Source organism: Camelus dromedarius, chromosome 8 (assembly GCF_036321535.1).
Source record: "Camelus dromedarius isolate mCamDro1 chromosome 8, mCamDro1.pat, whole genome shotgun sequence".
In the NCBI taxonomy this organism is placed as follows: Eukaryota; Metazoa; Chordata; class Mammalia; order Artiodactyla; family Camelidae; genus Camelus; species Camelus dromedarius.
Genome location: NC_087443.1, coordinates 4,367,595 through 4,381,483, shown reverse-complemented (window position 1 = coordinate 4,381,483; position 13,889 = coordinate 4,367,595). Strand labels below are relative to the sequence as shown.

At 70.9% G+C, this 13,889-nt stretch overlaps 6 non-coding genes across 6 annotated transcripts; all 6 read left to right on the top strand.

The window, feature by feature from the left end:
- The first annotated feature begins 626 nt into the window (after positions 1-626).
- Positions 627-745, top strand: LOC135321917 (5S ribosomal RNA). The gene has a single exon (XR_010382091.1). It is a non-coding gene; the product is annotated as a 5S ribosomal RNA (ribosomal RNA).
- A 2,218-nt stretch (positions 746-2,963) lies between these two features.
- LOC135321915 (5S ribosomal RNA) lies at positions 2,964-3,082 on the top strand. The gene has a single exon (XR_010382088.1). It is a non-coding gene; the product is annotated as a 5S ribosomal RNA (ribosomal RNA).
- Positions 3,083-5,311: 2,229 nt separating this feature from the next.
- On the top strand, positions 5,312-5,430 carry LOC135321914 (5S ribosomal RNA). The gene has a single exon (XR_010382087.1). It is a non-coding gene; the product is annotated as a 5S ribosomal RNA (ribosomal RNA).
- Positions 5,431-7,660: 2,230 nt separating this feature from the next.
- On the top strand, positions 7,661-7,779 carry LOC135321912 (5S ribosomal RNA). The gene has a single exon (XR_010382086.1). It is a non-coding gene; the product is annotated as a 5S ribosomal RNA (ribosomal RNA).
- Positions 7,780-9,992: 2,213 nt separating this feature from the next.
- On the top strand, positions 9,993-10,111 carry LOC135321910 (5S ribosomal RNA). Its single transcript, XR_010382085.1, has one exon. It is a non-coding gene; the product is annotated as a 5S ribosomal RNA (ribosomal RNA).
- Positions 10,112-12,336: 2,225 nt separating this feature from the next.
- LOC135321906 (5S ribosomal RNA) lies at positions 12,337-12,455 on the top strand. Its single transcript, XR_010382081.1, has one exon. It is a non-coding gene; the product is annotated as a 5S ribosomal RNA (ribosomal RNA).
- Positions 12,456-13,889: the final 1,434 nt, after the last annotated feature.

Genomic DNA, 13,889 nt, shown 5'->3' with positions numbered 1-13,889 from the left:
CCTTCGGTCCGTCCCGTCTTTCTCAGCTCTCTCTGCAAGGGGCTGTCTTCTTTCGCCTCGGGGGCTGGGCAGGGAGGCCCGCTGACGCCCACCGGCCCGGTGTGGGGTGAAGGGTGGGGCGGGGTGGGGCGTCGGGCCCGGGCTGATGCCTTCCCTCCCGCCGCGACGGAGGTACTGGGTGGGTTTGGGCAAGTTGGTGGAGGCAGGAGGGGCGGCCAAGGTCCGCGCTGGGCTACGCCTAGGCCCGGAGGTGGGTGGGTGGGGCTCAGGGGCCGGCCGGCCGGCGGCCCGGAGGCCCGGAGGCCCGGGTCCGGACGCCTCCGGGGCCACTTGCCCCTGCCAGCGAGCCTGATGCGGGGATCCGAGCTGGGACGGGCCTGGAGAGTCCCGGGGTGGGCGGGAGGCGCTGGGAGGCGGGCGGCAGGCGCGCGGTGCGCTCTGCGCTCTGCGCTGTGTGCGCTGAGTGCAGGCCGCGGTGGCTTGGCTTGGCTTGGCTCGGCTCGGCTCGGCTCGGCTCGGCTCGGCTCGGCCCGGCCGGGCTCGGTTCGGCACGGCGCGGGCCGGCCGAGGCGGCGGCAGGGAAGGCGCAGCGCGGGCTCTTGAGGCGCCGCGCGGCGCCTGCCGCTGTCTACGGCCATACCACCCTGAACGCGCCCGATCTCGTCTGATCTCGGAAGCTAAGCAGGGTCGGGCCTGGTTAGTACTTGGATGGGAGACCGCCTGGGAATACCGGGTGCTGTAGGCTTTTTTTTTTTTTTTTTTTTTTTTTTGGCCTCCTGCCTCCCTCTCCTTTAGCCGCCGCCCCTGTCCCCAAGGCGGCTCCCCGCAGGCCCGAGCACCTCCTGACCCTCCCCCCACCACGCCACGCCCGCGCAGCCCACGGCCTGCCCCGACCCCGCGTCAGGCAGGCAGGCAGGCGGGCAGCCGGCCGGGCAGCCGGCCGGCCTGCCCGCATGCCGGCGGGCGCACAGGCAGCCGCTTCCCTGCCCCTTGGACCTCGCAGCCCCGGCCCCCCACAGCCCCCACAGCCCCCCGGCCCTCCCCTGGGGGGACTGTGAGGCGGGAGGGGCGACGGCCCGACCGCGACTCCGCCGCAGGCCTGGGCTCCCTCGGTCCGTCCTCGTCCTCCTGCCGCCCGCGGCCCGCGAGCCCTCTCGACGTCCAACGGCGCCCAGCCGCCGGCTGCCCGCCCCAAGTCGACGCCAGCGCCCGCCCGCCGAGACCGCCTTCTCTCCACCAGCCTTGGCCTGCTCTCCCCACGGAAGGAAAGGACGTTCCCGTCCTTCGCCCGGCAGGGCCACGCCCACCGGTCGCCCCTCCGTGTCCCTTGGAACCTGGGCCCCGCCAGAGCCACTTCGTGCGTTGGCCCTCCAGTTCCACGACGCCCCCCTCGGCACACGCCCGTCGCCGCTGCTCTCCAGCAACAGCCAGCCAGGCGCACTCAAGCAAGTCCGGGCGCGCCCGGCCCAGAGAGGCCCGGAGTCGGAACCGACGGCCAGAGAGACAGAGAGACGACGGAAAGCAGGACGACGACACGAAAACCCACCCACCGGGACACGCACACTGCCGCCGACACGCTGACCTGCGCACACCCACCGCCGGCGGGACCGTCTGTCTGTGCCGGGCCCCCGGCCCGCGGCTCCCGGGGAAGGAACCCGAGCAGCGCGCAGAACGGGACTCGTGAGACGTCGTCTGGGAGTCCTGGGGCCCCGCGGGGGACTGCCAGCCCCAAGGCACCTACCTGCCTCCTGCCCGGGGTGCCGCCCAAGCACCACCACCCTGCCTAGGGGAAGCTCCGTCTTCAGCAGAGGCTCATCTGCGGCTCGGCAAGGTCTGTGACAAGAGCATCTGTCCCGGGTGTGTCTGTCTGCTTCTGGGTCCAGCGTTGCCCCCTCCGTCTCCCTCTCTCCCTCTCTCTGTCAAACTCTTGTCTCTCTGTCAGTCTGTCTCTGGTCTCTTTCTCTGTCTCTTTCTCTGTCTCTGCCTCTGCCTCTGCCTCTGCCTCTGTCACCCCCTCACCCCCCACCCCCTCCCAGAACGCACCCCCGGCGCCGCCTGTCTCTCCACCACTGTGTCTCCTTCCTCTCTTTCTCCCTCTCACCATAGCCTCTCACGTTTGCTCTCACTCTGGCTCTCCTGGAGCAGCTGGCTCATGCTCCCTCTCTTCCCCTCCGTTTGTCTGGGGTGGGGGTGGGGGTGGAGGGGTGTGTGTCTAGCTGTGTGTTTTCAGTGTGTGTCTGTGTGTGTGTGTGTGTGTGTGTGTGTGTGTTTGTGTGTGTCCGCGTGCGTGCGTGTCTGCGTGGGCCGGCGCGCGCTCCTGTCCGTCCGATCGTCCGTCCTTCGGTCCGTCCCGTCTTTCTCAGCTCTCTCTGCAAGGGGCTGTCTTCTTTCGCCTCGGGGGCTGGGCAGGGAGGCCCGCTGACGCCCACCGGCCCGGTGTGGGGTGAAGGGTGGGGCGGGGTGGGGCGTCGGGCCCGGGCTGATGCCTTCCCTCCCGCCGCGACGGAGGTACTGGGTGGGTTTGGGCAAGTTGGTGGAGGCAGGAGGGGCGGCCAAGGTCCGCGCTGGGCTACGCCTAGGCCCGGAGGTGGGTGGGTGGGGCTCAGGGGCCGGCCGGCCGGCGGCCCGGAGGCCCGGAGGCCCGGGTCCGGACGCCTCCGGGGCCACTTGCCCCTGCCAGCGAGCCTGATGCGGGGATCCGAGCTGGGACGGGCCTGGAGAGTCCCGGGGTGGGCGGGAGGCGCTGGGAGGCGGGCGGCAGGCGCGCGGTGCGCTCTGCGCTCTGCGCTGTGTGCGCTGAGTGCAGGCCGCGGTGGCTTGGCTTGGCTTGGCTCGGCTCGGCTCGGCTCGGCTCGGCTCGGCTCGGCCCGGCCGGGCTCGGTTCGGCACGGCGCGGGCCGGCCGAGGCGGCGGCAGGGAAGGCGCAGCGCGGGCTCTTGAGGCGCCGCGCGGCGCCTGCCGCTGTCTACGGCCATACCACCCTGAACGCGCCCGATCTCGTCTGATCTCGGAAGCTAAGCAGGGTCGGGCCTGGTTAGTACTTGGATGGGAGACCGCCTGGGAATACCGGGTGCTGTAGGCTTTTTTTTTTTTTTTTTTTTTTTTTTTGGCCTCCTGCCTCCCTCTCCTTTAGCCGCCGCCCCTGTCCCCAAGGCGGCTCCCCGCAGGCCCGAGCACCTCCTGACCCTCCCCCCACCACGCCACGCCCGCGCAGCCCACGGCCTGCCCCGACCCCGCGTCAGGCAGGCAGGCAGGCGGGCAGCCGGCCGGGCAGCCGGCCGGCCTGCCCGCATGCCGGCGGGCGCACAGGCAGCCGCTTCCCTGCCCCTTGGACCTCGCAGCCCCGGCCCCCCACAGCCCCCACAGCCCCCCGGCCCTCCCCTGGGGGGACTGTGAGGCGGGAGGGGCGACGGCCCGACCGCGACTCCGCCGCAGGCCTGGGCTCCCTCGGTCCGTCCTCGTCCTCCTGCCGCCCGCGGCCCGCGAGCCCTCTCGACGTCCAACGGCGCCCAGCCGCCGGCTGCCCGCCCCAAGTCGACGCCAGCGCCCGCCCGCCGAGACCGCCTTCTCTCCACCAGCCTTGGCCTGCTCTCCCCACGGAAGGAAAGGACGTTCCCGTCCTTCGCCCGGCAGGGCCACGCCCACCGGTCGCCCCTCCGTGTCCCTTGGAACCTGGGCCCCGCCAGAGCCACTTCGTGCGTTGGCCCTCCAGTTCCACGACGCCCCCCTCGGCACACGCCCGTCGCCGCTGCTCTCCAGCAACAGCCAGCCAGGCGCACTCAAGCAAGTCCGGGCGCGCCCGGCCCAGAGAGGCCCGGAGTCGGAACCGACGGCCAGAGAGACAGAGAGACGACGGAAAGCAGGACGACGACACGAAAACCCACCCACCGGGACACGCACACTGCCGCCGACACGCTGACCTGCGCACACCCACCGCCGGCGGGACCGTCTGTCTGTGCCGGGCCCCCGGCCCGCGGCTCCCGGGGAAGGAACCCGAGCAGCGCGCAGAACGGGACTCGTGAGACGTCGTCTGGGAGTCCTGGGGCCCCGCGGGGGACTGCCAGCCCCAAGGCACCTACCTGCCTCCTGCCCGGGGTGCCGCCCAAGCACCACCACCCTGCCTAGGGGAAGCTCCGTCTTCAGCAGAGGCTCATCTGCGGCTCGGCAAGGTCTGTGACAAGAGCATCTGTCCCGGGTGTGTCTGTCTGCTTCTGGGTCCAGCGTTGCCCCCTCCGTCTCCCTCTCTCCCTCTCTCTGTCAAACTCTTGTCTCTCTGTCAGTCTGTCTCTGGTCTCTTTCTCTGTCTCTTTCTCTGTCTCTGCCTCTGCCTCTGCCTCTGCCTCTGTCACCCCCTCACCCCCCACCCCCTCCCAGAACGCACCCCCGGCGCCGCCTGTCTCTCCACCACTGTGTCTCCTTCCTCTCTTTCTCCCTCTCACCATAGCCTCTCACGTTTGCTCTCACTCTGGCTCTCCTGGAGCAGCTGGCTCATGCTCCCTCTCTTCCCCTCCGTTTGTCTGGGGTGGGGGTGGGGGTGGAGGGGTGTGTGTCTAGCTGTGTGTTTTCAGTGTGTGTCTGTGTGTGTGTGTGTGTGTGTGTGTGTGTGTGTGTGTGTGTTTGTGTGTGTCCGCGTGCGTGCGTGTCTGCGTGGGCCGGCGCGCGCTCCTGTCCGTCCGATCGTCCGTCCTTCGGTCCGTCCCGTCTTTCTCAGCTCTCTCTGCAAGGGGCTGTCTTCTTTCGCCTCGGGGGCTGGGCAGGGAGGCCCGCTGACGCCCACCGGCCCGGTGTGGGGTGAAGGGTGGGGCGGGGTGGGGCGTCGGGCCCGGGCTGATGCCTTCCCTCCCGCCGCGACGGAGGTACTGGGTGGGTTTGGGCAAGTTGGTGGAGGCAGGAGGGGCGGCCAAGGTCCGCGCTGGGCTACGCCTAGGCCCGGAGGTGGGTGGGTGGGGCTCAGGGGCCGGCCGGCCGGCGGCCCGGAGGCCCGGAGGCCCGGGTCCGGACGCCTCCGGGGCCACTTGCCCCTGCCAGCGAGCCTGATGCGGGGATCCGAGCTGGGACGGGCCTGGAGAGTCCCGGGGTGGGCGGGAGGCGCTGGGAGGCGGGCGGCAGGCGCGCGGTGCGCTCTGCGCTCTGCGCTGTGTGCGCTGAGTGCAGGCCGCGGTGGCTTGGCTTGGCTTGGCTCGGCTCGGCTCGGCTCGGCTCGGCTCGGCTCGGCCCGGCCGGGCTCGGTTCGGCACGGCGCGGGCCGGCCGAGGCGGCGGCAGGGAAGGCGCAGCGCGGGCTCTTGAGGCGCCGCGCGGCGCCTGCCGCTGTCTACGGCCATACCACCCTGAACGCGCCCGATCTCGTCTGATCTCGGAAGCTAAGCAGGGTCGGGCCTGGTTAGTACTTGGATGGGAGACCGCCTGGGAATACCGGGTGCTGTAGGCTTTTTTTTTTTTTTTTTTTTTTTTTTGGCCTCCTGCCTCCCTCTCCTTTAGCCGCCGCCCCTGTCCCCAAGGCGGCTCCCCGCAGGCCCGAGCACCTCCTGACCCTCCCCCCACCACGCCACGCCCGCGCAGCCCACGGCCTGCCCCGACCCCGCGTCAGGCAGGCAGGCAGGCGGGCAGCCGGCCGGGCAGCCGGCCGGCCTGCCCGCATGCCGGCGGGCGCACAGGCAGCCGCTTCCCTGCCCCTTGGACCTCGCAGCCCCGGCCCCCCACAGCCCCCACAGCCCCCCGGCCCTCCCCTGGGGGGACTGTGAGGCGGGAGGGGCGACGGCCCGACCGCGACTCCGCCGCAGGCCTGGGCTCCCTCGGTCCGTCCTCGTCCTCCTGCCGCCCGCGGCCCGCGAGCCCTCTCGACGTCCAACGGCGCCCAGCCGCCGGCTGCCCGCCCCAAGTCGACGCCAGCGCCCGCCCGCCGAGACCGCCTTCTCTCCACCAGCCTTGGCCTGCTCTCCCCACGGAAGGAAAGGACGTTCCCGTCCTTCGCCCGGCAGGGCCACGCCCACCGGTCGCCCCTCCGTGTCCCTTGGAACCTGGGCCCCGCCAGAGCCACTTCGTGCGTTGGCCCTCCAGTTCCACGACGCCCCCCTCGGCACACGCCCGTCGCCGCTGCTCTCCAGCAACAGCCAGCCAGGCGCACTCAAGCAAGTCCGGGCGCGCCCGGCCCAGAGAGGCCCGGAGTCGGAACCGACGGCCAGAGAGACAGAGAGACGACGGAAAGCAGGACGACGACACGAAAACCCACCCACCGGGACACGCACACTGCCGCCGACACGCTGACCTGCGCACACCCACCGCCGGCGGGACCGTCTGTCTGTGCCGGGCCCCCGGCCCGCGGCTCCCGGGGAAGGAACCCGAGCAGCGCGCAGAACGGGACTCGTGAGACGTCGTCTGGGAGTCCTGGGGCCCCGCGGGGGACTGCCAGCCCCAAGGCACCTACCTGCCTCCTGCCCGGGGTGCCGCCCAAGCACCACCACCCTGCCTAGGGGAAGCTCCGTCTTCAGCAGAGGCTCATCTGCGGCTCGGCAAGGTCTGTGACAAGAGCATCTGTCCCGGGTGTGTCTGTCTGCTTCTGGGTCCAGCGTTGCCCCCTCCGTCTCCCTCTCTCCCTCTCTCTGTCAAACTCTTGTCTCTCTGTCAGTCTGTCTCTGGTCTCTTTCTCTGTCTCTTTCTCTGTCTCTGCCTCTGCCTCTGCCTCTGCCTCTGTCACCCCCTCACCCCCCACCCCCTCCCAGAACGCACCCCCGGCGCCGCCTGTCTCTCCACCACTGTGTCTCCTTCCTCTCTTTCTCCCTCTCACCATAGCCTCTCACGTTTGCTCTCACTCTGGCTCTCCTGGAGCAGCTGGCTCATGCTCCCTCTCTTCCCCTCCGTTTGTCTGGGGTGGGGGTGGGGGTGGAGGGGTGTGTGTCTAGCTGTGTGTTTTCAGTGTGTGTCTGTGTGTGTGTGTCTGTGTGTGTGTGTGTGTGTGTGTGTGTGTTTGTGTGTGTCCGCGTGCGTGCGTGTCTGCGTGGGCCGGCGCGCGCTCCTGTCCGTCCGATCGTCCGTCCTTCGGTCCGTCCCGTCTTTCTCAGCTCTCTCTGCAAGGGGCTGTCTTCTTTCGCCTCGGGGGCTGGGCAGGGAGGCCCGCTGACGCCCACCGGCCCGGTGTGGGGTGAAGGGTGGGGCGGGGTGGGGCGTCGGGCCCGGGCTGATGCCTTCCCTCCCGCCGCGACGGAGGTACTGGGTGGGTTTGGGCAAGTTGGTGGAGGCAGGAGGGGCGGCCAAGGTCCGCGCTGGGCTACGCCTAGGCCCGGAGGTGGGTGGGTGGGGCTCAGGGGCCGGCCGGCCGGCGGCCCGGAGGCCCGGAGGCCCGGGTCCGGACGCCTCCGGGGCCACTTGCCCCTGCCAGCGAGCCTGATGCGGGGATCCGAGCTGGGACGGGCCTGGAGAGTCCCGGGGTGGGCGGGAGGCGCTGGGAGGCGGGCGGCAGGCGCGCGGTGCGCTCTGCGCTCTGCGCTGTGTGCGCTGAGTGCAGGCCGCGGTGGCTTGGCTTGGCTTGGCTCGGCTCGGCTCGGCTCGGCTCGGCTCGGCTCGGCCCGGCCGGGCTCGGTTCGGCACGGCGCGGGCCGGCCGAGGCGGCGGCAGGGAAGGCGCAGCGCGGGCTCTTGAGGCGCCGCGCGGCGCCTGCCGCTGTCTACGGCCATACCACCCTGAACGCGCCCGATCTCGTCTGATCTCGGAAGCTAAGCAGGGTCGGGCCTGGTTAGTACTTGGATGGGAGACCGCCTGGGAATACCGGGTGCTGTAGGCTTTTTTTTTTTTTTTTTTTTGGCCTCCTGCCTCCCTCTCCTTTAGCCGCCGCCCCTGTCCCCAAGGCGGCTCCCCGCAGGCCCGAGCACCTCCTGACCCTCCCCCCACCACGCCACGCCCGCGCAGCCCACGGCCTGCCCCGACCCCGCGTCAGGCAGGCAGGCAGGCGGGCAGCCGGCCGGGCAGCCGGCCGGCCTGCCCGCATGCCGGCGGGCGCACAGGCAGCCGCTTCCCTGCCCCTTGGACCTCGCAGCCCCGGCCCCCCACAGCCCCCACAGCCCCCCGGCCCTCCCCTGGGGGGACTGTGAGGCGGGAGGGGCGACGGCCCGACCGCGACTCCGCCGCAGGCCTGGGCTCCCTCGGTCCGTCCTCGTCCTCCTGCCGCCCGCGGCCCGCGAGCCCTCTCGACGTCCAACGGCGCCCAGCCGCCGGCTGCCCGCCCCAAGTCGACGCCAGCGCCCGCCCGCCGAGACCGCCTTCTCTCCACCAGCCTTGGCCTGCTCTCCCCACGGAAGGAAAGGACGTTCCCGTCCTTCGCCCGGCAGGGCCACGCCCACCGGTCGCCCCTCCGTGTCCCTTGGAACCTGGGCCCCGCCAGAGCCACTTCGTGCGTTGGCCCTCCAGTTCCACGACGCCCCCCTCGGCACACGCCCGTCGCCGCTGCTCTCCAGCAACAGCCAGCCAGGCGCACTCAAGCAAGTCCGGGCGCGCCCGGCCCAGAGAGGCCCGGAGTCGGAACCGACGGCCAGAGAGACAGAGAGACGACGGAAAGCAGGACGACGACACGAAAACCCACCCACCGGGACACGCACACTGCCGCCGACACGCTGACCTGCGCACACCCACCGCCGGCGGGACCGTCTGTCTGTGCCGGGCCCCCGGCCCGCGGCTCCCGGGGAAGGAACCCGAGCAGCGCGCAGAACGGGACTCGTGAGACGTCGTCTGGGAGTCCTGGGGCCCCGCGGGGGACTGCCAGCCCCAAGGCACCTACCTGCCTCCTGCCCGGGGTGCCGCCCAAGCACCACCACCCTGCCTAGGGGAAGCTCCGTCTTCAGCAGAGGCTCATCTGCGGCTCGGCAAGGTCTGTGACAAGAGCATCTGTCCCGGGTGTGTCTGTCTGCTTCTGGGTCCAGCGTTGCCCCCTCCGTCTCCCTCTCTCCCTCTCTCTGTCAAACTCTTGTCTCTCTGTCAGTCTGTCTCTGGTCTCTTTCTCTGTCTCTTTCTCTGTCTCTTTCTCTGTCTCTGCCTCTGCCTCTGCCTCTGCCTCTGTCACCCCCTCACCCCCCACCCCCTCCCAGAACGCACCCCCGGCGCCGCCTGTCTCTCCACCACTGTGTCTCCTTCCTCTCTTTCTCCCTCTCACCATAGCCTCTCACGTTTGCTCTCACTCTGGCTCTCCTGGAGCAGCTGGCTCATGCTCCCTCTCTTCCCCTCCGTTTGTCTGGGGTGGGGGTGGGGGTGGAGGGGTGTGTGTCTAGCTGTGTGTTTTCAGTGTGTGTGTGTGTGTGTGTGTGTTTGTGTGTGTCCGCGTGCGTGCGTGTCTGCGTGGGCCGGCGCGCGCTCCTGTCCGTCCGATCGTCCGTCCTTCGGTCCGTCCCGTCTTTCTCAGCTCTCTCTGCAAGGGGCTGTCTTCTTTCGCCTCGGGGGCTGGGCAGGGAGGCCCGCTGACGCCCACCGGCCCGGTGTGGGGTGAAGGGTGGGGCGGGGTGGGGCGTCGGGCCCGGGCTGATGCCTTCCCTCCCGCCGCGACGGAGGTACTGGGTGGGTTTGGGCAAGTTGGTGGAGGCAGGAGGGGCGGCCAAGGTCCGCGCTGGGCTACGCCTAGGCCCGGAGGTGGGTGGGTGGGGCTCAGGGGCCGGCCGGCCGGCGGCCCGGAGGCCCGGAGGCCCGGGTCCGGACGCCTCCGGGGCCACTTGCCCCTGCCAGCGAGCCTGATGCGGGGATCCGAGCTGGGACGGGCCTGGAGAGTCCCGGGGTGGGCGGGAGGCGCTGGGAGGCGGGCGGCAGGCGCGCGGTGCGCTCTGCGCTCTGCGCTGTGTGCGCTGAGTGCAGGCCGCGGTGGCTTGGCTTGGCTTGGCTCGGCTCGGCTCGGCTCGGCTCGGCTCGGCTCGGCCCGGCCCGGCCGGGCTCGGTTCGGCACGGCGCGGGCCGGCCGAGGCGGCGGCAGGGAAGGCGCAGCGCGGGCTCTTGAGGCGCCGCGCGGCGCCTGCCGCTGTCTACGGCCATACCACCCTGAACGCGCCCGATCTCGTCTGATCTCGGAAGCTAAGCAGGGTCGGGCCTGGTTAGTACTTGGATGGGAGACCGCCTGGGAATACCGGGTGCTGTAGGCTTTTTTTTTTTTTTTTTTTTTTTTTTTTGGCCTCCTGCCTCCCTCTCCTTTAGCCGCCGCCCCTGTCCCCAAGGCGGCTCCCCGCAGGCCCGAGCACCTCCTGACCCTCCCCCCACCACGCCACGCCCGCGCAGCCCACGGCCTGCCCCGACCCCGCGTCAGGCAGGCAGGCAGGCGGGCAGCCGGCCGGGCAGCCGGCCGGCCTGCCCGCATGCCGGCGGGCGCACAGGCAGCCGCTTCCCTGCCCCTTGGACCTCGCAGCCCCGGCCCCCCACAGCCCCCACAGCCCCCCGGCCCTCCCCTGGGGGGACTGTGAGGCGGGAGGGGCGACGGCCCGACCGCGACTCCGCCGCAGGCCTGGGCTCCCTCGGTCCGTCCTCGTCCTCCTGCCGCCCGCGGCCCGCGAGCCCTCTCGACGTCCAACGGCGCCCAGCCGCCGGCTGCCCGCCCCAAGTCGACGCCAGCGCCCGCCCGCCGAGACCGCCTTCTCTCCACCAGCCTTGGCCTGCTCTCCCCACGGAAGGAAAGGACGTTCCCGTCCTTCGCCCGGCAGGGCCACGCCCACCGGTCGCCCCTCCGTGTCCCTTGGAACCTGGGCCCCGCCAGAGCCACTTCGTGCGTTGGCCCTCCAGTTCCACGACGCCCCCCTCGGCACACGCCCGTCGCCGCTGCTCTCCAGCAACAGCCAGCCAGGCGCACTCAAGCAAGTCCGGGCGCGCCCGGCCCAGAGAGGCCCGGAGTCGGAACCGACGGCCAGAGAGACAGAGAGACGACGGAAAGCAGGACGACGACACGAAAACCCACCCACCGGGACACGCACACTGCCGCCGACACGCTGACCTGCGCACACCCACCGCCGGCGGGACCGTCTGTCTGTGCCGGGCCCCCGGCCCGCGGCTCCCGGGGAAGGAACCCGAGCAGCGCGCAGAACGGGACTCGTGAGACGTCGTCTGGGAGTCCTGGGGCCCCGCGGGGGACTGCCAGCCCCAAGGCACCTACCTGCCTCCTGCCCGGGGTGCCGCCCAAGCACCACCACCCTGCCTAGGGGAAGCTCCGTCTTCAGCAGAGGCTCATCTGCGGCTCGGCAAGGTCTGTGACAAGAGCATCTGTCCCGGGTGTGTCTGTCTGCTTCTGGGTCCAGCGTTGCCCCCTCCGTCTCCCTCTCTCCCTCTCTCTGTCAAACTCTTGTCTCTCTGTCAGTCTGTCTCTGGTCTCTTTCTCTGTCTCTTTCTCTGTCTCTGCCTCTGCCTCTGCCTCTGCCTCTGTCACCCCCTCACCCCCCACCCCCTCCCAGAACGCACCCCCGGCGCCGCCTGTCTCTCCACCACTGTGTCTCCTTCCTCTCTTTCTCCCTCTCACCATAGCCTCTCACGTTTGCTCTCACTCTGGCTCTCCTGGAGCAGCTGGCTCATGCTCCCTCTCTTCCCCTCCGTTTGTCTGGGGTGGGGGTGGGGGTGGAGGGGTGTGTGTCTAGCTGTGTGTTTTCAGTGTGTGTCTGTGTGTGTGTGTGTGTGTGTGTGTGTGTGTTTGTGTGTGTCCGCGTGCGTGCGTGTCTGCGTGGGCCGGCGCGCGCTCCTGTCCGTCCGATCGTCCGTCCTTCGGTCCGTCCCGTCTTTCTCAGCTCTCTCTGCAAGGGGCTGTCTTCTTTCGCCTCGGGGGCTGGGCAGGGAGGCCCGCTGACGCCCACCGGCCCGGTGTGGGGTGAAGGGTGGGGCGGGGTGGGGCGTCGGGCCCGGGCTGATGCCTTCCCTCCCGCCGCGACGGAGGTACTGGGTGGGTTTGGGCAAGTTGGTGGAGGCAGGAGGGGCGGCCAAGGTCCGCGCTGGGCTACGCCTAGGCCCGGAGGTGGGTGGGTGGGGCTCAGGGGCCGGCCGGCCGGCGGCCCGGAGGCCCGGAGGCCCGGGTCCGGACGCCTCCGGGGCCACTTGCCCCTGCCAGCGAGCCTGATGCGGGGATCCGAGCTGGGACGGGCCTGGAGAGTCCCGGGGTGGGCGGGAGGCGCTGGGAGGCGGGCGGCAGGCGCGCGGTGCGCTCTGCGCTCTGCGCTGTGTGCGCTGAGTGCAGGCCGCGGTGGCTTGGCTTGGCTTGGCTCGGCTCGGCTCGGCTCGGCTCGGCTCGGCTCGGCCCGGCCCGGCCGGGCTCGGTTCGGCACGGCGCGGGCCGGCCGAGGCGGCGGCAGGGAAGGCGCAGCGCGGGCTCTTGAGGCGCCGCGCGGCGCCTGCCGCTGTCTACGGCCATACCACCCTGAACGCGCCCGATCTCGTCTGATCTCGGAAGCTAAGCAGGGTCGGGCCTGTTTAGTACTTGGATGGGAGACCGCCTGGGAATACCGGGTGCTGTAGGCTTTTTTTTTTTTTTTTTTTTTTTTTTGGCCTCCTGCCTCCCTCTCCTTTAGCCGCCGCCCCTGTCCCCAAGGCGGCTCCCCGCAGGCCCGAGCACCTCCTGACCCTCCCCCCACCACGCCACGCCCGCGCAGCCCACGGCCTGCCCCGACCCCGCGTCAGGCAGGCAGGCAGGCGGGCAGCCGGCCGGGCAGCCGGCCGGCCTGCCCGCATGCCGGCGGGCGCACAGGCAGCCGCTTCCCTGCCCCTTGGACCTCGCAGCCCCGGCCCCCCACAGCCCCCACAGCCCCCCGGCCCTCCCCTGGGGGGACTGTGAGGCGGGAGGGGCGACGGCCCGACCGCGACTCCGCCGCAGGCCTGGGCTCCCTCGGTCCGTCCTCGTCCTCCTGCCGCCCGCGGCCCGCGAGCCCTCTCGACGTCCAACGGCGCCCAGCCGCCGGCTGCCCGCCCCAAGTCGACGCCAGCGCCCGCCCGCCGAGACCGCCTTCTCTCCACCAGCCTTGGCCTGCTCTCCCCACGGAAGGAAAGGACGTTCCCGTCCTTCGCCCGGCAGGGCCACGCCCACCGGTCGCCCCTCCGTGTCCCTTGGAACCTGGGCCCCGCCAGAGCCACTTCGTGCGTTGGCCCTCCAGTTCCACGACGCCCCCCTCGGCACACGCCCGTCGCCGCTGCTCTCCAGCAACAGCCAGCCAGGCGCACTCAAGCAAGTCCGGGCGCGCCCGGCCCAGAGAGGCCCGGAGTCGGAACCGACGGCCAGACAGACAGAGAGACGACGGAAAGCAGGACGACGACACGAAAACCCACCCACCGGGACACGCACACTGCCGCCGACACGCTGACCTGCGCACACCCACCGCCGGCGGGACCGTCTGTCTGTGCCGGGCCCCCGGCCCGCGGCTCCCGGGGAAGGAACCCGAGCAGCGCGCAGAACGGGACTCGTGAGACGTCGTCTGGGAGTCCTGGGGCCCCGCGGGGGACTGCCAGCCCCAAGGCACCTACCTGCCTCCTGCCCGGGGTGCCGCCCAAGCACCACCACCCTGCCTAGGGGAAGCTCCGTCTTCAGCAGAGGCTCATCTGCGGCTCGGCAAGGTCTGTGACAAGAGCATCTGTCCCGGGTGTGTCTGTCTGCTTCTGGGTCCAGCGTTGCCCCCTCCGTCTCCCTCTCTCCCTCTCTCTGTCAAACTCTTGTCTCTCTGTCAGTCTGTCTCTGGTCTCTTTCTCTGTCTCTTTCTCTGTCTCTGCCTCTGCCTCTGCCTCTGCCTCTGTCACCCCCTCACCCCCCACCCCCTCCCAGAACGCACCCCCGGCGCCGCCTGTCTCTCCACCACTGTGTCTCCTTCCTCTCTTTCTCCCTCTCACCATAGCCTCTCACGTTTGCTCTCACTCTGGCTCTCCTGGAGCAGCTGGCTCATGCTCCCTCTCTTCCCCTCCGTTTGT